The sequence below is a fragment of the Somniosus microcephalus genome, chromosome 28 (assembly GCF_052327205.1).
Source record: "Somniosus microcephalus isolate GS21.2 chromosome 28, FLI_Smic_1.0, whole genome shotgun sequence".
Taxonomy (NCBI): Eukaryota; Metazoa; Chordata; class Chondrichthyes; order Squaliformes; family Somniosidae; genus Somniosus; species Somniosus microcephalus.
Genome location: NC_141014.1, coordinates 48,379,093 through 48,403,278, shown reverse-complemented (window position 1 = coordinate 48,403,278; position 24,186 = coordinate 48,379,093). Strand labels below are relative to the sequence as shown.

Here is a 24,186-nt window from a genome sequence, read left to right as displayed (position 1 = left end):
AAAAAGAATCAAAGTGTCAACAGATGCATCAAAAGATGGCCTAGGTGCGGTCTTGCTACAAGCAGAGGGTGAAGATTGGAAGCCTGTTGCCTATGCCTCCAGGTCTATGACTGATACTGAGTGTCGATACGCCCAGATTGAAAAGGAATGTCTAGGCTTGGTAGTTGGACTAGAAAAGTTTCATGGCTACATATATGGACTTCCCACCTTCACAGTTGAGACAGACCACAGCCCACTGGTTGCCGTCATGAAAAAGAACCTGAATGAGATGTCTCCAAGGATTCAACGACTCATGATGAAGCTGCAAAGATATGACTTTGAACTGATCTGCACACCAGGCAAATACATAGTGTTAGCAGATGCACTATCCCGAGCACCCACAATGAGTCATGTGAGCTCTACTGAAGAAGACGTGGATGTTCATGTGAGTATGGTCACTGCTGCGCTGCCCGTGTCAGACACAAAATCAAAGCAAATAGCAGAAGAAACAGTAAAAGATACAGTATTACAAACAGTAATAGAGAACATTCATCATGGTTGGCCAAAAGGTTCCTGTCCAAAATATTTTCACATACGGTCAGAATCGAGTGTCGCAAGTGGACTATTACTAAAACAGAACAGAATAGTCATTCCACAGGCTCTATGTCAAGACGTGCTCAAAAGGATTCATGAGGGACACCTCGGAATTGAAAAATGCAAAAGGAGAGCAAGAGACACTGTTTATTGGCCTGGTATAAATAAGGACATTGAGAACATGATAGGCAAATGTGAGACATGTCAGAAACACCAAAACAAACAAGCAAAGGAACCAATGATAGTAGCTGACATACCAACAGCACCATGGCAAAAGGTTGGTATGGACCTTTTTCATTTAAATGGTAAAGACTATCTAATAGTGATTGACTACTATTCTAACTATCCTGAGATGGCGCTGCTCTCAAGCACCACAGCAAGCAGTGTCATAATGCATGTGAAATCCATCTTCGCCAGACATGGAATTCCCAGGATTGCCGTTAGCGACAATGGTCCGTGCTTCAACTGTAAGGAGTGGCAACAGTTTGCAGCACATTATGACTTTCAACACATCACATCCAGTCCTTTGTACGCTCAGTCGAATGGTAAGGCAGAGAATGGTGTTCAAGTTCTCGAGCAGCTACTGAAGAAAGCGACAGAAAGCAAGTCTGATCCTTATCTCGCCCTGCTGAGCTACCGAGCCTTGCCTTTAGGCTCTGGTTCTTCGCCTGCTGAACTCCTAATGGGTCGCAAGTTGCGTACCACGCTACCCTGCTGTGCAAAAGAAAAGCAGAGTAAGGAACTGAGACAAAGACTTCAACTGTTAAAGCTGAAACAGAAATCATACTATGACAAGTCATCCAAAACTCTGAAACCATTGACAAGGGATGATGTTGTCAGGATTGAGGATCCAGATGCATGGAACAGGAAAGCTACAGTTCTTGAGGAAGTAGGACCAAGGTCATACACTGTTAGAACTGAGGAAGGACATATTCTCAGGAGGAACCGCCGTTCCCTCCTAAAAACACAAGAGACTATCGAAGAGCAAATCGATGACAATGCCGCAACTGAATCTTGTCACTCACCGCCAGAACAATCTAACACAAATACACATACAGGCTCTCATGAAAAAACATCAGACTTACCTGTGCTGAGAAGATCCACACGTGAAGTGAAAAAGCCCGATAGACTTAATCTTTGAGTACAAAGAAAACGACATTGAAAATGTATTGACTGTTGAAGATGTTTATGTTGTTATTGATTGATATTGATTGATACTGATTTTGTTTAACCTCAAAGAAAGGGGGATGTAATGATCAGTAACCTGTCATTCTGGAATGATACACTAGGTGGTGCTGTATGTATATAAGAGTGGGCTACCCACAATGCACTAGGCCACCCACAAGGCAGCAGTCAAGATGGAGGCCTCTACAGATACTGTACCTAGTCCACATGTGCTCAATAAAGTGTCTAGCAAAAGCTAGCTGTTCTTAATACAAACAACTAGTTATTAATGAACATAACAGTGTTGTGGTCCTATTAAATGCCTGGTAGTTGGACCAGAGTTACAACAGGATAGGAACACAAACCGAAATACTGCAGATACTGAGGCATACCAAAGCAACAGCAGAGGAGAGAGGTAAAAAGTAATCAGAGTGTGACGTCACCAGGGAGCAGGTAAGTGATTGGTTGGTGAGTATTTCTTTTCAATACAAGTTTGACTTCTGTGGTGTTAAATTTCTAGGGTCTCTGGCGTAGTGGGGACAGTTGGTAAATAAAGCGCCCTAGAGTATACCTGTAACTGGGGTATTGAATAATTTTTTAGATTAATTAAAGGAGTAAGTCATGGCAGGAGAGTTCAGACCCGTGTTCTGCTCCTCTTGCTCCATGTGGGAAATCAGGGACGCTGCCAGTGTCCCTGACGACCATGTGTGCGTGAAATGCATCCAGCTGCAGCTACTTGTAGACCGCATTGTGGCGCTCGAGCTGCGGGTGGATGAATTTTGGAGCATGCGCGATGCTGAGAGGGTCGTGGATAGCACATTTAGCGAGTTGTTCACGCCTCAGGGTAGGGCTGCACAGCGGGTGACCATCAGGCGGAGCAACAGAGGCAGGCAGGAAGTGCAGGGAACCCCTGCAGACATCCCCCTTTCAAACAAGTATACCAACTTGTATACTGTTGAGGGGGATGACTCACCAGGGGAAGGCAGCAGCAGCCAGCTTCCTGGCACCAGGGACGCTTCTGCTGCTCAGAAAGGGAGGAAAAAGAGTGGGAGAGCAATAGTGGTAGGGGATTCTATCGTAAGGGGAACAGATAGGCATTTCTGTGGCCGCAAACGTGACTCCAGGATGGTTTGTTGCCTCCCTGGGGCCAGGGTCTGGGATGTCACTGAGCGGCTACAGGGCATTCTTAAGGGGGAGGGTGAGCAGGCAGAGGTCGTGGTCCACATTGGGACCAACGACATAGGAAGGAAGGGGGAGGAGGTCCTGCATCAAGAATTTAGGGAGCTAGGTAACAGATTAAAGAGCAGGACCTCGAAGGTTGTAATCTCTGGATTACTCCCAGTGCCACGTGCTAGTAAGTATAGGAATGGGAGGATAGAGCAGATGAATGCGTGGCTAAAGAGTTGGTGTAGGGGGGAGGGTTTTACTTTCCTGGATCACTGGGCCTGCTTCTGGGAAAGGTAGGACTTGTACAAGTCGGACGGGTTGCACCTGAACCAGAGCGGGCCAAATATCCTTGCGGGGAGGTTTGCTAGCACTGTTGGGGGGGGTTTAAACTAACTTGGCAGGGGGATGGGATACAGAGGTGAGCTGAAATAGGGGGTGATGTGCTGCCAATTATAGAGAAAAAAACAAGTCAGCTTGGTAGACAGGGCAAATATATGAGGGCAAGGCTGGATGGCATCTATTTTAATGCAAGGAGTCTTGCAAATAAGGTGGATGAACTGAAGGTGTTGATAAACACATGGGAGTATGATATCGTTGCTATCACGGAGACATGGTTGAGGGAGGGGCAAGACTGGCAGCTCAATATTCCGGGGTACAGAATCTTCAGGCGAGACAGAGGGGGAGGTATAAGAGGAGGGGGTGTCGCAATATTAATTAAGGAGTCAATTACTGCAGTAAGGAGGGATGATATATTAGCAGGTTCCTCTAATGAGGCCATATGGGTGGAGCTTAAAAACAAAAAGGGGGCAAGCACTTTGCTGGGAGTGTACTATAGGCCTCCAAACAGTCAGGGGGAGATAGAGGAACAGATATGTAGGCAAATCTCAGAGAAATGTGCAAATAATAGGGTAATAATAATGGGGGATTTCAACTTCCCCAATATTAACTGGGATAGTCAGAGTGTGAAAGGCTCAGAGGGTGTAGAATTCTTAAAGTGCATCCAGCAGAGCTTTTTGAGCCAGCATGTAGAAAGTCCTACAAGAGAGGGGGCGGTACTGGAGCTAATTCTAGGGAATGTGGCCGGCCAAGTGGAAAAAGTGCTAGTAGGTGAGCACTTTGGTGATAGTGACCATAATATGGTAAGATTTAAGGTGGTCATGGAAAAGGACAGGGATGGGCCGGAAATAAAGGTTCTAAATTGGGGGAAGGCTGATTTTAATAGGATAAGGCAGGATCTGGCCAAAATGGACTGGGATCAGCTACTTGTAGGGAAATCCGCATCGGAGCAATGGGAGGCTTTCAGAAGGGAGATTGAGATCATACAATGGCAACATGTTCCCGTAAAGGTCAAGAGTGGTTCCAAAAACCACAGGGAACCTTGGATGTCAGGGGATATACGAGAATGGATTAGGAAAAAAAGGAGGGCTTTTGGTAGATACAAAAGGCTAAAGACGGAGGAAGCCCTAGAGGAGTGCAAAAAGTGCAGGGGAATACTTAAAAAAGAAATTAGGAGATCAAGGAGGGGCCATGAAATAACACTGGCGAGCAAAATAAAGGAAAATCCTAAGATGTTTTATAAGTATATTAAGGGTAAGAGGATAACTAGGGAAAAAGTAGGGCCCATTAGGGACAAAAGTGGCAATCTGTGTGTGGAGCCGGAAGATGTAGGAGGGGTTCTAAATGAATTTTTTGCATCTGTTTTCACGATGGAGAAGGACGATGTAGACATAGAAATAGGGCGGGGGGACTGTGATATGCTCGAACATATTAACATCGAGAGGGAGGAGGTATTGGCGGTTTTAGCTGGCCTAAAAATGGATAAATCCCCAGGCCCGAATGAAATGTATCCCAGGCTGCTGGGTGAGGCAAAGGAAGAGATTGCGGGGGCTCTAACACATATATTCAGGACCTCTCTGGCCACAGGGGATGTGCCAGAGGACTGGAGAACCGCTAATGTAGTACCATTATTCAAGAAGGGTAGTAGGGAAAAACCGGGGAACTACAGGCCAGTGAGCCTAACATCAGTGGTAGGAAAATTCTTGGAAAAAATTCTGAGGGACAGAATTTGTCTCCACTTGGAGAGGCAAGGATTAATCAGGGATAGTCAACATGGCTTTGTCAAGGGAAGATCATGTCTGACTAATTTGATTGAATTTTTTGAGGGGGTGACTAGGTGTGTGGATGAGGGTAACGCAGTGGATGTGGTATAGATGGATTTCAGTAAGGCCTTCGATAAAGTCCCGCACAGGAGACTGGTCAAGAAGGTAAGAGCCCATGGAATCCAGGGTGCCTTGGCACATTGGATACAAAACTGGCTTAGTGGCAGAAGGCAGAGGGTGATGGTCGAAGGTTGTTTTTGTGACTGGAAGCCTGTGGCCAGTGGGGTACCACAGGGATCGGTGCTGGGTCCCTTGCTGTTTGTGGTCTACATTAATGACTTGGATATGAATGTAAAGGGTATGATCAGTAAGTTCGCGGATGATACAAAAATTGGTAGGGTGGTAAATAGCGAGGAGGGTAGCCTCAGTCTGCAGGACGATATAGATGGGTTGGTCAGATGGGCGGAACAGTGGCAAATGGAATTTAACCCGGAAAAGTGCGAGGTGATGCACTTTGGGGGGACTAACAAGGCAAGGGAATACACAATGAATGGAAAGACCCTAGGCAAGACGGAGGGTCAGAGGGATCTGGGTGTGCAAGTACACAGATCCCTGAAGGCGGCGGAACAGGTGGATAAGGTGGTAAAAAAGGCATATGGGATACTTGCCTTCATTAGCCGAGGCATTGAATATAAGAGCAAGGAGGTTATGATGGAGCTGTATAAAACACTGGTTAGGCCACAGCTGGAATACTGTGTGCAGTTCTGGTCGCCACACTACAGGAAGGATGTGATCGCGTTAGAGAGGGAGCAGAGGAGGTTCACCAGGATGTTACCAGGGCTGGAGCGCTTCAGCTATGAAGAGAGACTGGGCAGATTGGGTTTGTTTTCCTTGGAGCAGAGGAGGCTGAGGGGGGACATGATTGAGGTGTACAAAATGATGAGGGGCATAGATAGGATGGATGCTGAGGAGCTTTTTCCCTTAGTAGAGGGGTCAATAACTAGGGGGCATAGATTCAAGGTAAAGGGCGGGAGGTTTAGAGGGGATTTGAGAAAGAACTTTTTCACCCAGAGGGTGGTTGGAGTCTGGAACTCACTGCCTGAAAGGGTTGTGGAGGCAGAAACCCTCACAACATTTAAGAAGCATTTGGATGAGCACTTGAAATGCCATAGCATACAAGGCTACGGAACAAATGCTGGAATATGGGATTAGATTAGACAGGGCTTGATGGCCGGCGCGGACACGATGGGCCGAGGGCCTCTATCCGTGCTGTATTACTCTATGACTCTATGATACTGGAAATCTCAAAGAAAAACAGAAAACGCTGGAGACACTCAGCAGGTCAGGCAGCATCGGTCGAGAAAACACGAGGCACTTGAACTTTCTGGTATAAAACCATTCCTCAAAACAGACCCGGGGTTTGCAGGAGATGAGGAAACAGTGCAAACTAACCACAGGACTTTACAGCTCTTAAATTTCATGGGGATAAAAGTCCACATCGCACTTTACAGTGACGGAGCAACAGATTCTGTCTGAAGCTCCCCACTGATCCACTTTCCATTTCCCCAACTCGTTGTGGGCTGCTTTGCAGATCCACTGCAGACTGACTGGTGTAGGTCAGTCTCTTTCAATCTATTGTGGTCAACATTGTGAACCTTGGTATGACGGACTCATTCTGGAGCCACCGAGATGCCCATCAATTCTCCGAGAGACGGGTTAACTTAGAGCCGGCTGTGCTCGACACCATCTGTAGGGTGGAATTTCATCGAGCTCTTTGAGATATGTTGTGAAACTCTGATTCTGAGAACAGAGACGCTTTCAAATTCAGTTTGAGGAAAGTCAAAGAAACCAACAGCAATGACATCACAGAGTAATCATCCAAACCTCTGTATTCCAAAGCTCTGATTGGCTCTGGGTATCACACACCGCCCCCTCTCCTTTGTTAATTGGTGCCTGGATTGATGGAAGATCCTGACTGGCTCACAGGGATTGTCAATCATCATTGATCATGCCAGACCCTGTTGAAATGCAGGAGCTTGTGAGGGTAGAGGTTAGGTTGTTACTACAGTGGAGTTTGAGCGCAGTGCTTTGCAACAGGAAGAGTTAAGATGGCCTCCCAATTGCGTCAGAACTATCACAAGGACTGTGAGGATGCTGTCAACAAGCAGATCAACATGGAGCTCTATTCCTCCTATGTTTATCTCTCCATGGTGAGTTTTGTATTTTTGGGGTCCTATTTCAAAATTAAGGCTGTTATTTTATTCTAAGCAGGTAGAATTTCTCTAGGTCAATGAATGGGCTTTAGAGGGTCTCTCTATAGCCCTCCCCAGTCTTAATCCAGTGAATGCTCTTAAGACAGTGATCTTGCAGAAGGACTCTTTCCTGCTCTGTAATAGCTCTGTCCTATTCTGATGTGTTTATATTTGAAACTAACTCCAGGGTTTCATCAAGTTTGTAATGGAGGGTTCATCTTGAAGATTCACTAAAACTAGTCAACTTCCAACTTGGATGGCAACAATTAGATTGAATTGGGTGACTAGTTAGTGAAACATTGGCTGGTTCTGGCCAGTTTTTATCCCCCTCTAATTGAGTGAATCCTGTTAGTCTTTCTCACCTGAGGATGGTGTTAAACTATTTAATTTTAAAGATTTGGCTCTTTTCCTTCTCTGCTTTTAGACTTTCATCTGGGAACAAAAGAAGATACCACAGATATTTTGACCAAGTGTAGTTGAGAGCTTTATTCCAAAAAGCATTAAAGCTCGCTAATATTTTCTAGTAACATAACCTCCTATTCTGTTGAGCTACTTCAATGAGGAGCTTCCAACATATTCAAAAAGGATTTGGAAAGTATTGGTGTTGCTACCATTTGAGTTGGCCATGGATCAGATCTAGATTTCAATTGTCTCTTTTCCATTTTTCTCTCTACCTGCAGTCGTATTACTTTGACCGGGATGATGTTGCCCTGCGTCACTTTGCCGAGTTCTTCAAGGAGCAGTCACATGAGGAACGTGAGCATGCTGAGAAACTGCTGAAATTCCAGAATATGCGTGGGGGGCGTGTTGTCCTGGAGGATGTCAAGGTTAGATTCAGCAAACTTTGAAGAATTGCCATGGTTTTGTGAAAAGTAGGCTAGTTACCTCATACTAGATTATCTGAGTCATGGAAGTTGTTCCAAGAGGAGGCTCAATGATTGTTGTATGCATGGATTTTCAGAAGGCAGGAGATTGCTGGCAGAAATTGGAAGTGCATTAGAAGCAACCTTGTGACCCCAATAAAACTGGGTGGAGTAGGAGGCAGTTGGTATAAAATAGACCACTGGATGGTGACTAGTGCATATGATCTAAATGTGCAAATAGTGATCTGCTGAGCTAGGGTCTATAGTGAGCTCCAGGGCAAAATTGGAGACTGGCTAGGGGGTTGACTGGAAGGAAGTGGTTGATGTTCACATCAGATGTAAGAGTGTAGGGATTTGGGGTGTGTCCCAGTACAGATGTCATTTAGAAGCTAGCTTGCAGAGACAAAAGGCTGATTGAAAGGTGGGCTTCATGTTCTGGCATAGAATAGAAAGCAAGGAAGTGTTACTGCAATTACTGCTAGATAGACCTCATTTGGAATATTGTGCTCCATTTTAGGTGATCTCACTTTAGAGCCTATAGTGCTGTGATTTCAAGTCAAATAACTCATTCCAAAGAGAATTCTTGATGAACTGTCTGGTTAAAATCCTGGCTTAGAATATCAAGAATGACATTGAGTTGTGATCTGACTAACTCCTGAAATGTTCAAGTCTGTTAACTAATTTCTTCCAATGTTACTCTATACCCCACCCCTACAAACTCTCAGAAACCAGAGCAGGATGAGTGGAGCAATGGCCTAGTGGTGATGCAGAGAGCTCTGCAGCTGGAGAAGGATGTCAACCAGAGTCTGTTGGATCTACACCAACTCTCCACTGGGAACACTGACCCTCATGTAAGTTCCTAATGTCTCATTTAAAGAAAGATTTGCATATCTACAGTGCCTTCCTTGTCGTCTGTGTCCAAAAACACTACAGCCAATTCAGTACTTCTTGAAGTGTCATTATTGTAATGTTTGCAACATGGCAGTCAATCTGCACACCAAGATCCTGCTGCAGAAATGAGAGAAATCACCAGATAGTCTGTTTTATTAAGTTGGTTAGTGATCAATATTGGCCAGGACACTGACATTCCAGTTTGTTTTCTTTGAAATAGTACCATGTGGGCAGACAAGACCTTGTGTACTGTTTTATCCAAAAGACAATACCTCTGACATTGCAGCTCTCCCTCAGTACTGCAGTGAAGTGTTGGTTTTCACTCCATTCTCTGAAATGGGACAACCCAGGGCCTTCTGACTGGCAGTGGTACCAGTAAGCCATGGCTGACACTTGCCATGTTTTGGGTGAGTTGAAGGCTATCTGGGGAGCTTAATCTGATCACTGATCTTTAGCAATATCTCCATGCCCAATAGGTTTCTGATGATCTTTCACAAAAGACTTCAACATCAGGATCTCACTGAGATGAGGCCAGTGCATAAAGCAGATTGAAATTGGGACAGCAAAGGATAAGTTGTAACTGAAGGGGGTTCTGCTTTCCAATTTTAAATTGGTAAATGCATTACTCCTGGAGTAAATCTAATCTGACGTCCAATCCACCTATTTCTCTGCAGCACTTGTACCAGTTACCCCATCCAGTAGAAGATAAAGGACCATCTCCATGGGCGGTGAAGCTCAGAAGGCCTTTGATGATGTCTCCTCTGAGCTAATTGTGCTTTGTTTTTCACTTTCAGTTGTGTGACTTCCTGGAGACCCACTACTTGGATGAGCAAGTGAAGATGATCAAGAAGCTTGGAGATCACATCACCAACTTGAAGAGACTGGGAGCCCCTGAGAATGGCATGGGAGAGTACCTGTTTGACAAGCACAGCCTGAGTTGAATGGGATTCTTGAACCATTAGTTCTATACAGGTTGCAAATGAAGTGTGACCAACTTCTGGTGGTGAATACTTTGGTTGTCATTATTTCCCAGTTTTCTCATCTAACTGTCACAGTACATGGAAATAAAGGTTATTCATCATTGAACTGCTTTGTCTTTGTTTAATTAAATAGCTGATCTGGTTAAGATCCCACTGCACAATACACAGCTGTGTAATATGATCCAAGTTAAAAATACAGAAGTCACTCCCAGGATGGCTGTGCCCACATCTTCAAATCATCACTGGAGAGGATTCTAATGGTTTTCTGAGCTCTCGGTAACAGTTCCTGCTGAAAAGGGTTTTTTATAACATCTGCCAGCAAACAGTCATTAAGCTGTGGTGGTTTAAAACAAAGAAATGGGCAAGGGTGAAGGGGGTTGAATTAGTGCTGACAGTAGTGACTCTTCAGTCAGGAGAAGGGAGAGTACATGCCTGGTGTCTTGCTTCAGACTTTTACCTGTAAAGGTGGGGGAATGATCTGCTATTGAGCTGTCTTTACATTTGACTGATGGCACAAGTCACGCACTAGATTGCCAAAGCTGTGTGACATGTGTACACAGTACAGTGTTGGCCATCTTAGAAACTTCCATTTGGGCAGGATCATTTCTGTTTATCATTCTCTTTCTTTCCCAGGTTACTTTCTTTTTCTAGCCCCACCGACGGCAATACTTGATGTCTGGGATTAAGTAAAGCACTAGTCTGAATCGAGCAGTAGTGTGTCCTACAGGGAGTTTGTTGGTGTTGGGTAAAGTGAAGCTAAATCAGTAATCATGTAGGAGTCACTGGAAATAGAGTGCGAGACTTTCATAGCAGCAAAGAAAAACACGTGTTAGCTTTATTAACTCTCCGCATGGACTGAGGGACTCGGCCTCGTCGCAGGGCTATGACATCGACACACAATCGACGACTCTGAAAGGGACCCTGCTCCGATAACCCAACCAAGTTCCGTACATAACGTGGAGCGATAACATTGCCTATACATAGTGAATTGTGTTACTGTCCCTATGTGGTCTCTGCCACAATCATATCAATCCTATTCAAGCCAATGATTTTTCTACCAAAAACTAACTTACTTTCTATTGCAGCAGCATTGTTGTAGGTGTAACATTTGCATACTGAATTATCATTGGCCCGCAGGCATCGAAGCAATACCTATTGTATTCACGTGATCACATGTTGCGTTGTCATTGGCCTGCAGGCACCTGTAAGGACTGCTATTGTTTAGAAGACCCAGGGGTCCGAACTCCATCTTGTCCACACGGTGCTGTATTGATTGAGAAAGCTTACAGACTTGATGCTTCATTAAAAGAGTTTAAATTGTAATAATCCGTTGTCCTGCAATTTATTATTTTTGTACAAAGTGTGCAAAACAAGACAGTAGGGATCCACTAGCTAATTCTGATCAAATAGGAGCTAGATTATTTTCGCTAATTCATTCGGTATATCGCTAATGGCCACAACTGTTCCAAAAGACTGCCCTTAACCCACAAAGTGTGCGGTGATTTCTGAGTGTTCCTGAAGAATCCACAAATTAAACATCCATTAAAGCTGTTCAAAAATAGTTCATCTAAAGGGAATGAATGAACTCCATTTGAAAATACCAAGCCACAAAGGCCCTTTAAATATTCTCTCCAGCACTGAGTGAGTATACATGGATAGACTGATTCATAATGGGCCAGAAATTCGTGACCAAAGGCGTGAGTACGGTCGGGGTACTCACGCATCTGGCCGTTGGAAATGCCGGCGTTCAGCATGAACAGCGCATGCGGGGAACGCCGGCAATTCCAGACCTCAGAACGAAGGGGTTCATAGGCACAGCACGTGCGACTGCACAGGCAGTGCTTGCGCAGTGAACTTCGTAGATTTCATTCATGAATTCAGTGAGGGTAAGTCCTTACAAGTTACACTTGAAAAAAGCAGGTGTAAAGTTGTTCCAAGGCTGCGGAGGAGGATATATTTTATCGTGGAGCTTCGGAAAGGCAATATTTTTGTTTGGGAAAGGGAGGGAAGTTATTTTAAGAAATTTTAAGTAAGTTTTAAAGTTTAAATTTTTTTTTTTAAACGGGCTTTCAGAACGGTAGGTAGAAGGAGCAATTGTGGCTGTGTGAATGGAATGTGAAAATGAGTGTTCTAAAATGAGTAATGTAACATTTCCAGCACTTTTAAGAAAGAAACTTTTCATCAGTAATAAGTAATTATGTATGTATGTCCGCATATATTCCTTTACATATATGTATGTATGTTTTATATTCCTTTACTAATGTGTATGAATGTATGTTTTTAATTATGATTTTCCAATAAGTTACTTTCTCTGAAAGTCATAATTAAATAATACATTCATACACATAACTAAAGGAATATATACATAACACGCAAAGGAATATATACAGACATACATACTTTCAGAAGCTCCACGATAAGAAATATCTTCCTCCGCAGCCTCTGGAGCAACTGTACCCATGCTTTTTTCATATGTAAGTTGTAAGGACTTGACCTCACTGAAATCATGAATGAAAGCGGCGAATTTTACTGCGCACGCGTTTTGCCTCTGAACCCCTTCGTTCAGAGAACAGGAAATGCCGGTTTTCCCCGCATGCGCTGTGCATGCTGAAAACCGGCATTTCCTCCGGCCAGACGCGTAAGTACCCCGACCGTACTCGCGCATTTGGAAGGGAATTACTGGGCCAACATTTTACATGTAAAAAAAAATGAAAAATTTAACAATTGCACGATTTGCCCCCTCGCATCTGCGACTGAGGGTCCAAGGAGGTGCATTGCACAAGAGGTCATCGTCGTACATATCCTCACACTGTTCCCTTTCGGGAACTGTATGAAGTGGTGGAAGGATTTATGGCCGTGATTAACGCTCATTCCGTGACCGTAACCATCTTTGAACCAGCCATTAGGGTGGTTAGTCCTATGGCGTGAGGGTTTTACGGGCTCCCACAACCCATCTGAGGGGGGGGGGTGAGGGGGGGGTGGCCACCCACACCCACGGACGCAAGTATCCCGCTGGATGTCCACCCAGAATTTATAGTTGGAGCTCCGACTCCACTTGCCGGGACTGTCTGGAGTGGGGTTCGAAACCCTACTCCTTCTGGCCCAGCGGCGGGGATGCTTACTGCTACGCAAAAGGCCCACTCTGCACAAAAGGTGACACCCATACGTTTCCTGCGCCTTTTCCCTCCCCGTGACTGGATCCCTATGCTGCCACTTGAAAGACCAAGCTATCATCTGCCCTTTTTGCGGCGCCTTTGACTTCTCATTACCAATGATGAGCAGGCGCTGCGCCTCCACCTCCTTGAGGAGATTGCTGAGGTCATCATCAGTTCAATTGTGAGTTCTTTTAATGCCGTGAATTGTGCTCATTCCAGCCATTTCACGTTGCTAATCGGATTGGGCCTTTGGCATAGCGGTAGGATCCCCGCCGCTGGGCCAGATCAGGGTAGGGTTTCGAACCCCGCTCCAGACAGTCCCGGCAAGTGGAGTCGGAGCTCCGGCTCTAAATTCTGGGTTGACATCCAGTGGGATATTTGCGTCCGTGGGTGTGGGTGGCCCCCCCTCCTTGTATAGCTTGTGGGAGCCCGTAAAACCCTCCCGCCATAGGACTAACCGCCCTAATGGCTGGTTCAAAGATGGTTACGGTCACGGAATGAGCGTTAATCATGGCCATAAATCCTTCCACCACTTCATACAGTTCCCCAAAGGGAACAGTGTGAAGACACGTATGACGACGACATTGCTAAATAAATACATGGAATTCAAAAAATTCTTTTAGGGCTTTTAAAAGTCTTTAAATTGCTTTAATTCTGTTTAAAACTACTTCAGATTCTTCAAAATAATGTAAACGTTTTTAAAATTTTATAAAAGTTCACAAAACATTCATAAAATAGCAGATAACTTACCTTCCCTGCAGCTGTGTAACTACAAAGTCCTCTGCAGCTGCTTGGAGAGATTGGGGGCGTGCCCTACTACAATGAGACCTTAAGGGGCGTGTCTCACTTGCACTGCACGCTCCAGGCTTCGCGCTGGCTGCACTCCTGGGCGGCGTGACGTCATACGCTGCCTGGGATTCTTCTTTTTGAAACACCAATTCCAGGCATCCCTGGAGGTGATCGGCAGGAGCGTCGGGTAAGTGCATATACGGGGCTTGCACGCGTGGCAAGCCCCGTTCACGAATTTCTGGCCCATTAAAATGTTGGCTGGACTGTTTCTAGGAGTTAAACTGGAAAATACATTAGTTTTCCACACCACAAGGGAAATGAAAGCTCTTTGGACATTTGTAATGGCTCAGCCGATTGATGCGTCACGTGTCTTGCACACCCATGATTGTTCTGACACTCTGGGGAGACCACCTTCACTTTTACTGCTGGTGGGAACCAAGTTCAAACACCACTGTAGTTACAACTGAACCTCTCTCCAATGATGTACCTAAACGAGATTAGATGCCATGGTATAGGAACAGGGCAGCCACATGGGATTAGGACCACTGCTTGTGTAGAGAATAAACATGAGCTGGATAGGAACAGGAGGTGGCCATTGAGCCCCTCGAACATGTTCCTCCATTCATTGAGATCATGGCTGATCTGTGACCTCACTCCATATACCCGCCTTTGCCCCATATCCCTTAATACCTTTGGTTAACAAAAATCTATTAATCTCAGATTTAAAATTAACACTTGACCGAGCATCAACTGCTGTTTGCGGAAGAGAGTTGGGCCAAACATCCTATTTCTGTGTTGTATGGTTTATGTAATTCACTCTTCTCTGTTCTGGAGGTTTTTGTAATGATCAGTAACCTGTCATTCTGGAATGGTACTCTAGGTGGTGCTGTCTGTATATAAGAGTGGGCAACCCATGATGCACTAGGCTACCCACAAGGCAGCAGTCAAGATGGAGGCCTCTACAGATACTGTACCTAGTCCACATGTGCTCAATAAAGTGTCTAGCAAAAGCAAGCTGTTCTTAATAAAAACGACTAGTTATTAATGAACATAACATGGTACCAGGATTGGTAAGATCTGCTGAATATTGTGCAACGCGACATGGAGAATTTGAAGCCACCAGAGCGTTTGAAACTCACAGGAAATGTCGACTACAATTGGCAGACTTTTAAACAACAATTCGAACTCTACATTGCTGCCATCGGGTACGGTACGAAGCCAGGCACAAGGAAAATAGTGTAGCTGCTCACGGTTGCAGGCCCGCAGGCGATAGAGGTATTTAATACATTTGTATTTAATCCAGAGGAGAACAGAGAAAAATTAGACGATGTGCTAAAGAAGTTTGATACACATTGTTCTCACAAAAAGAATGAAACCTACGAGAGGTACATCTTCCGTTCTCGGACACAGCAGCAAAATGAGACTTTTGATAGCTTTTTGACTGATCTGAAACTGAAAGCACAGACATGTAATTTCTCTGAGCTGAAAGCATCCATGATTCGTGACCAGATTGTGTTTGGTATTCATGATAAAAATAAGTCAGGGAACGTCTGTTGAGAGAAACCGAACTGACATTGGAAATTGCTCTGAAAATATGCCAAGCTAGCGAGCTAGCTCAAAAGCATGCCAAGACTTTCAGTGAAATCAATGATGATGCGATTGCAGTAAGTGCTGCTGTCGGTGCTGTGTCCTACAAGGGGAAGAAACATGGGCACAACAGAAGTAAAAAGCAATCGGAGGAAGGAATTTTTAATTGTAAACGCTGTGGATACAAACACCAGTTAAAACAATGTGCAGCGTTTGGGAAAATGTGCACAAAATGTCATGGAAAGAATCACTTTGCCAAACAATGCTTTTCAAAAGTAAAAACAAAGAAAGGGCAACAAGTCCGAGTTAATGTCATTGAGGACACTGATTTAAGTGAGACATTTTTTGTAGGAATGGTGTCATGTGACAATATAGAAAAGGATACAGAAAATGTGCAGCCCTCAGGAATAAACAATGCTGAACATAACGTCAATGCAGTAAAAGAGGACAAATGGATGATCCCACTGCAGGTAAATGGAGCATTAGTTACATTGAAACTAGACACTGGGGCAAAAGCAAACTTAATCAGTATGAGTGACATTAACAATATGAAAGAAAAGCCCAAAATACAGAAAAAGTCAGTACTACTGAAGGACTATAATGGACAGAAAATAGATAGCTTAGGTGTATGCAGACTTAAAGTGACAGTCAAAGACAAAGTGCATCATCTCATGGTTTCTGTTGTGGCTGAAGGACTTGATTCACTACTGGGTGACAAAGCTTGTGAGGACTTAGAACTGGTCAAGAGAGTCTACCGTATAAACTGTGCCATAAGCAGACCAGATGACTCGGTGGATTCTGTAGTGAATAATTTCCAGGATGTGTTTAAAGGATTTGGAGTTCTACCATTCACTTACAAGATCCAGCTAAAGGAGAATGCTCAGCCAGTGGTACATGCTCCACGAAGAGTTCCAGCACCCCTGCATGACCGGCTCAAGAATGAACTGGACAGAATGACCACACTAGGAGTCATCAGGAAAGTCGAAGAGCCAACAGACTGGGTTAACTCCATGGTATGTGTCAAGAAAAAGAACAATGACCTAAGAATATGCATGGATCCAAAGGACTTAAATGCAAACATAAAACGTGAACACTACCAGATTCCCAAGCGAGAAGAAATCACCAGTGAAATGTCAGGTGCCAGATACTTTACAAAGCTCGATGCCTCACAAGGATTTTGGCAACTAAAACTGGATGAAGAGAGCACCAAATACTGTACCTTCAACGCACCATTTGGCAGGTATTGTTTCCTCAGAATGCCTTTCGGGATAATATCTGCATCTGAAATCTTTCATAGAGCGATGGAACACATAATTGAAGGTCTGGAAGGAGTTCGGGTCTATGTTGATGACATCATCATCTGGGGCTCCACACTGAAAGAACACAATGAGAGACTGACTAAAGTGCTACAGAGCATATGCCGGAATGGACTGAAGCTCAACAATGCCAAGTGTCAGTTTGGCGTCCAGGAAGTCACTTTCCTAGGAGATAATCTATCTGGTAAAGGAATAGAGACAGATATGGAAAAAGTAAACGCCGTACTCAAAATGCACTGACCCACTGACAAAAAAGGAGTGCTACGCATCATGGGGATGATAAACTTCATTGGAAAGTTCATTCCTAACTTGTCAGCCAAGACAGCCTGTCTGCGAGACCTGCTACGTAAAACAAATGAGTTCGCATGGACAGAAAGACATGAACAAGAGTGGATCAACCTCAGAACAGTGCTGACAACCACACCTGTACTCACCTTCTTTGACCCAACAAAAAGAATCAAAGTGTCAACAGATGCATCAAAAGATGGCCTAGGTGCGGTCTTGCTACAAGCAGAGGGTGAAGATTGGAAGCCTGTTGCCTATGCCTCCAGGTCTATGACTGATACTGAGTGTCGATACGCCCAGATTGAAAAGGAATGTCTAGGCTTGGTAGTTGGACTAGAAAAGTTTCATGGCTACATATATGGACTTCCCACCTTCACAGTTGAGACAGACCACAGCCCACTGGTTGCCGTCATGAAAAAGAACCTGAATGAGATGTCTCCAAGGATTCAACGACTCATGATGAAGCTGCAAAGATATGACTTTGAACTGATCTGCACACCAGGCAAATACATAGTGTTAGCAGATGCACTATCCCGAGCACCCACAATGAGTCATGTGAGCTCTACTGAAGAAGACGTGGATGTTCATGTGAGTATGGTCACTGCTGCGCTGCCCGTGTCAGACACAAAATCAAAGCAAATAGCAGAAGAAACAGTAAAAGATACAGTATTACAAACAGTAATAGAGAACATTCATCATGGTTGGCCAAAAGGTTCCTGTCCAAAATATTTTCACATACGGTCAGAATCGAGTGTCGCAAGTGGACTATTACTAAAACAGAACAGAATAGTCATTCCACAGGCTCTATGTCAAGACGTGCTCAAAAGGATTCATGAGGGACACCTCGGAATTGAAAAATGCAAAAGGAGAGCAAGAGACACTGTTTATTGGCCTGGTATAAATAAGGACATTGAGAACATGATAGGCAAATGTGAGACATGTCAGAAACACCAAAACAAACAAGCAAAGGAACCAATGATAGTAGCTGACATACCAACAGCACCATGGCAAAAGGTTGGTATGGACCTTTTTCATTTAAATGGTAAAGACTATCTAATAGTGATTGACTACTATTCTAACTATCCTGAGATGGCGCTGCTCTCAAGCACCACAGCAAGCAGTGTCATAATGCATGTGAAATCCATCTTCGCCAGACATGGAATTCCCAGGATTGCCGTTAGCGACAATGGTCCGTGCTTCAACTGTAAGGAGTGGCAACAGTTTGCAGCACATTATGACTTTCAACACATCACATCCAGTCCTTTGTACGCTCAGTCGAATGGTAAGGCAGAGAATGGTGTTCAAGTTCTCGAGCAGCTACTGAAGAAAGCGACAGAAAGCAAGTCTGATCCTTATCTCGCCCTGCTGAGCTACTGAGCCTCGCCTTTAGACTCTGGTTCTTCGCCTGCTGAACTCCTAATGGGTCGCAAGTTGCGTACCACGCTACCCTGCTGTGCAAAAGAAAAGCAGAGTAAGGAACTGAGACAGAGACTTCAACTGTTAAAGCTGAAACAGAAATCATACTATGACAAGTCATCCAAAACTCTGAAACCATTGACAAGGGATGATGTTGTCAGGATTGAGGATCCAGATGCATGGAACAGGAAAGCTACAGTTCTTGAGGAAGTAGGACCAAGGTCATACACTGTTAGAACTGAGGAAGGACATATTCTCAGGAGGAACCGCCGTTCCCTCCTAAAAACACAAGAGACTATCGAAGAGCAAATCGATGGCAATGCCGCAACTGAATCTTGTCACTCACCACCAGAATAATCTAACACAAATACACATACAGGCTCTCATGAAAAAACATCAGACTTACCTGTGCTGAGAAGATCCACACGTGAAGTGAAAAAGCCTGATAGACTTAATCTTTGAGTACAAAGAAAACGACATTGAAAATGTATTGACTGTTGAAGATGTTTATGTTGTTATTGATTGATATTGATTGATACTGATTTTGTTTAACCTCAAAGAAAGGGGGATGTAATGATCAGTAACCTGTCATTCTGGAATGATACACTAGGTGGTGCTGTATGTATATAAGAGTGGGCTACCCACAATGCACTAGGCCACCCACAAGGCAGCAGTCAGGATGGAGGCCTCTACAGATACTGTACCTAGTCCACATGTGCTCAATAAAGTGTCTAGCAAAAGCTAGCTGTTCTTAATACAAACGACTAGTTATTAATGAACATAACAGTGTTGTGGTCCTATTAAATGCCTGGTAGTTGGACCAGAGTTACAACAGGATAGGAACACAAACCGAAATACTGCAGATACTGAGGCATACCAAAGCAACAGCAGAGGAGAGAGGTAAAAAGTAATCAGAGTGTGACGTCACCAGGGAGCAGGTAAGTGATTGGTTGGTGAGTATTTCTTTTCAATACAAGTTTGACTTCTGTGGTGTTAAATTTCTAGGGTCTCTGGCGTAGTGGGGACAGTTGGTAAATAAAGCGCCCTAGAGTATACCTGTAACTGGGGTATTGAATAATTTTTTAGATTAATTAAAGGAGTAAGTCATGGCAGGAGAGTTCAGACCCGTGTTCTGCTCCTCTTGCTCCATGTGGGAAATCAGGGACGCTGCCAGTGTCCCTGACGACCATGTGTGCGGGAAATGCATCCAACTGCAGCTACTTGTAGACCGCATTGTGGCGCTCGAGCTGCGGGTGGATGAATTTTGGAGCATGCGCGATGCTGAGAGGGTCGTGGATAGCACATTTAGCAAGTTGTTCACGCCTCAGGGTAGGGCTGCACAGCGGGTGACCATCAGGCGGAGCAACAGAGGCAGGCAGGAAGTGCAGGGAACCCCTGCGGACATCCCCCTTTCAAACAAGTATACCAAGTTGGATACTGTTGAGGGGGATGACTCACCAGGGGAAGGCAGCAACAGCCAGCTTCCTGGCACCAGGGACACTTCTGCTGCTCAGAAAGGGAGGAAAAAGAGTGGGAGAGCAATAGTGGTAGGGGATTCTATCGTAAGGGGAACAGATAGGCATTTCTGTGGCCGCAAACGTGACTCCAGGATGGTTTGTTGCCTCCCTGGGGCCAGGGTCTGGGATGTCACTGAGCGGCTACAGGGCATTCTTAAGGGGGAGTGTGAGCAGGCAGAGGTCGTGGTCCACATTGGGACCAACGACATAGGAAGGAAGGGGGAGGAGGTCCTGCATCAAGAATTTAGGGAGCTAGGTAACAGATTAAAGAGCAGGACCTCGAAGGTTGTAATCTCTGGATTACTCCCAGTGCCACGTGCTAGTAAGTATAGGAATGGGAGGATAGAGCAGATGAATGCGTGGCTAAAGAGTTGGTGTAGGGGGGAGGGTTTTACTTTCCTGGATCACTGGGCCTGCTTCTGGGAAAGGTGGGACTTGTACAAGTCGGACGGGTTGCACCTGAACCAGAGCGGGACAAATATCCTTGCGGGGAGGTTTGCTAGCACTGTTGGGGGGGGTTTAAGCTAACTTGACAGGGGGATGGGATACAGAGGGGAACTGAAATAGGGGGTGATGTGCTGCCAATTATAGAGAAAAAAACAAGTCAGCTTGGTAGACAGGGCAAATATATGAGGGCAAGGCTGGATGGCATCTATTTTAATGCAAGGAGTCTTGCAAATAAGGTGGATGAACTGAAGGTGTTGATAAACACATGGGAGTATGTTATTGTTGCTATCACGGAGACATGGTTGAGGGAGGGGCAAGACTGGCAGCTCAATATTCCGGGGTACAGAATCTTCAGGCGAGACAGAGGGGGAGGTATAAGAGGAGGGGGTGTCGCAATATTAATTAAGGAGTCAATTACTGCAGTAAGGAGGAATGATATATTAGCAGGTTCCTCTAATGAGGCCATATGGGTGGAGCTTAAAAACAAAAAGGGGGCAAGCACTTTGCTGGGAGTGTACTATAGGCCTCCAAACAGTCAGGGGGAGATAGAGGAACAGATATGTAGGCAAATCTCAGAGAAATGTGCAAATAATAGGGTAATAATAATGGGGGATTTCAACTTCCCCAATATTAACTGGGATAGTCAGAGTGTGAAAGGCTCAGAGTGTGTAGAATTCTTAAAGTGCATCCAGGAGAGCTTCTTGAGCCAGCATGTAGAAAGTCCTACAAGAGAGGGGGCGGTTCTGGACCTAATTCTAGGGAGTGTGGCCGGCCAAGTGGAAAAAGTGCTAGTAGGTGAGCACTTTGGTGATAGTGACCATAATATGGTAAGATTTAAGGTGGTCATGGAAAAGGACAGGGATGGGCCGGAAATAAAGGTTCTAAATTGGGGGAAGGCCGATTTTAATAGGATAAGGCAGGATCTGGCCAAAATGGACTGGGATCAGCTACTTGTAGGAAAATCCGCATCGGAGCAATGGGAGGCTTTCAGAAGGGAGATTGAGATCATACAATGGCAACATGTTCCCGTAAAGGTCAAGAGTGGTTCCAAAAACCACAGGGAACCTTGGATGTCAGGGGATATACGAGAATGGATTAGGAAAAAAAGGAGGGCTTTTGGTAGATACAAAAGGCTAAAGACGGAGGAAGCCCTAGAGGAGTGCAAAAAGTGCAGGGGGATACTTAAAAAAGAAATTAGGAGATCAAGGAGGGGCCATGAAATAACACTGGCGAGCAAAATAAAGGAAAATCCTAAGATGTTTTATAAGTATATTAAGGGTAAGAGGATAACTAGGGAAAAAATAGGGCCCATTAGGGACAAAAGTGGCAATCTGTGTGCGGAGCCGGAAGATGTAGGAGGGGTTCTAAATGAATTTTTTGCATCTGTTTTCACGATGGAGAAGGACGATGTAGACATAGAAATAGGGCGGGGGGACTGTGATATGCTCGAACATATTAACATCGAGAGGGAGGAGGTATTGGCGGTTTTAGCTGGCCTAAAAATGGATAAATCCCCAGGCCCGAATGAAATGTATCCCAGGCTGCTGGGTGAGGCAAAGGAAGAGATTGCGGGGGCTCTAACATATATATTCAGGACCTCTCTGGCCACAGGGGATGTGCCAGAGGACTGGAGAACCGCTAATGTAGTACCATTATTCAAGAAGGGTAGTAGGGAAAAACCGGGGAACTACAGGCCAGTGAGCCTAACATCAGTGGTAGGAAAATTCTTGGAAAAAATTCTGAGGGACAAAATTTGTCTCCACTTGGAGAGGCAAGGATTAATCAGGGATAGTCAACATGGCTTTGTCAAGGGAAGATCATGTCTGACTAATTTGATTGAATTTTTTGAGGGGGTGACTAGGTGTGTGGATGAGGGTAACGCAGTGGATGTGGTATAGATGGATTTCAGTAAGGCCTTCGATAAAGTCCCGCACAGGAGACTGGTCAAGAAGGTAAGAGCCCATGGAATCCAGGGTGCCTTGGCACATTGGATACAAAACTGGCTTAGTGGCAGAAGGCAGAGGGTGATGGTCGAAGGTTGTTTTTGTGACTGGAAGCCTGTGGCCAGTGGGGTACCACAGGGATCGGTGCTGGGTCCCTTGCTGTTTGTGGTCTACATTAATGACTTGGATATGAATGTAAAGGGTATGATCAGTAAGTTCGCGGATGATACAAAAATTGGTAGGGTGGTAAATAGCGAGGAGGGTAGCCTCAGTCTGCAGGACGATATAGATGGGTTGGTCAGATGGGCGGAACAGTGGCAAATGGAATTTAACCCGGAAAAGTGCGAGGTGATGCACTTTGGGGGGACTAACAAGGCAAGGGAATACACAATGAATGGAAAGACCCTAGGCAAGACGGAGGGTCAGAGGGATCTGGGTGTGCAAGTACACAGATCCCTGAAGGCGGCGGAACAGGTGGATAAGGTGGTAAAAAAGGCATATGGGATACTTGCCTTCATTAGCCGAGGCATTGAATATAAGAGCAAGGAGGTTATGATGGAGCTGTATAAAACACTGGTTAGGCCACAGCTGGAATACTGTGTGCAGTTCTGGTCGCCACACTACAGGAAGGATGTGATCGCGTTAGAGAGGGTGCAGAGGAGGTTCACCAGGATGTTACCAGGGCTGGAGCGCTTCAGCTATGAAGAGAGACTGGGCAGATTGGGTTTGTTTTCCTTGGAGCAGAGGAGGCTGAGGGGGGACATGATTGAGGTGTACAAAATGATGAGGGGCATAGATAGGATGGATGCTGAGGAGCTTTTTCCCTTAGTAGAGGGGTCAATAACTAGGGGGCATAGATTCAAGGTAAAGGGCGGGAGGTTTAGAGGGGATTTGAGAAAGAACTTTTTCACCCAGAGGGTGGTTGGAGTCTGGAACTCACTGCCTGAAAGGGTTGTGGAGGCAGAAACCCTCACAACATTTAAGAAGCATTTGGATGAGCACTTGAAATGCCATAGCATACAAGGCTACGGAACAAATGCTGGAATATGGGATTAGATTAGACAGGGCTTGATGGCCGGCGCGGACACGATGGGCCGAGGGCCTCTATCCGTGCTGTATTACTCTATGACTCTATGATACTGGAAATCTCAAAGAAAAACAGAAAACGCTGGAGACACTCAGCAGGTCAGGCAGCATCGGTCGAGAAAACACGAGACACTTGACCTTTCTGGTATAAAACCATTCCTCAAAACAGACCCGGGGTTTGCAGGAGATGAGGAAACAGTGCAAACTAACCACAGGACTTTACAGCTCTTAAATTTCATGGGGATAAAACTCCACATCGCACTTTACAGTGACGGAGCAACAGATTCTGTCTGAAGCTCCCCACTGATCCACTTTCCATTTCCCCAACTCGTTGTGGGCTGCTTTGCAGATCCACTGCAGACTGACTGGTGTAGGTCAGTCTCTTTCAATCTATTGTGGTCAACATTGTGAACCTTGGTATCACGGACTCATTCTGGACCCACCGAGATGCCCATCAATTCTCCGAGAGACGGGTTAACTTAGAGCCGGCTGTGCTCGACACCATCTGTAGGGTGGAATTTCATCGAGCTCTTTGAGATATGTTGTGAAACTCTGATTCTGAGAACAGAGACGCTTTCAAATTCAGTTTGAGGAAAGTCAAAGAAACCAACAGCAATGACATCACAGAATAATCATCCAAACCTCTGTATTCCAAA

The 24,186-nt window shown here is 45.0% G+C and overlaps 1 protein-coding gene across 2 annotated transcripts in view; it reads left to right on the top strand.

Moving 5' to 3' along the window:
* The first annotated feature begins 7,823 nt into the window (after positions 1-7,823).
* LOC147099792 (ferritin heavy chain, oocyte isoform-like) overlaps positions 7,824-24,186 on the top strand; it is a 346,456-nt gene continuing 330,093 nt past the window's right edge. The window contains exons 1-2 of one of the 2 annotated variants that reach the window (XR_015073907.1): positions 7,824-8,082; positions 8,844-8,974. The gene's annotated coding sequence lies outside the window, so the exon portion shown is untranslated. Of the gene's footprint in view, positions 8,083-8,843; positions 8,975-24,186 lie in introns of those variants that run through there. The other variant, XR_015073906.1, reaches the window with a different exon arrangement.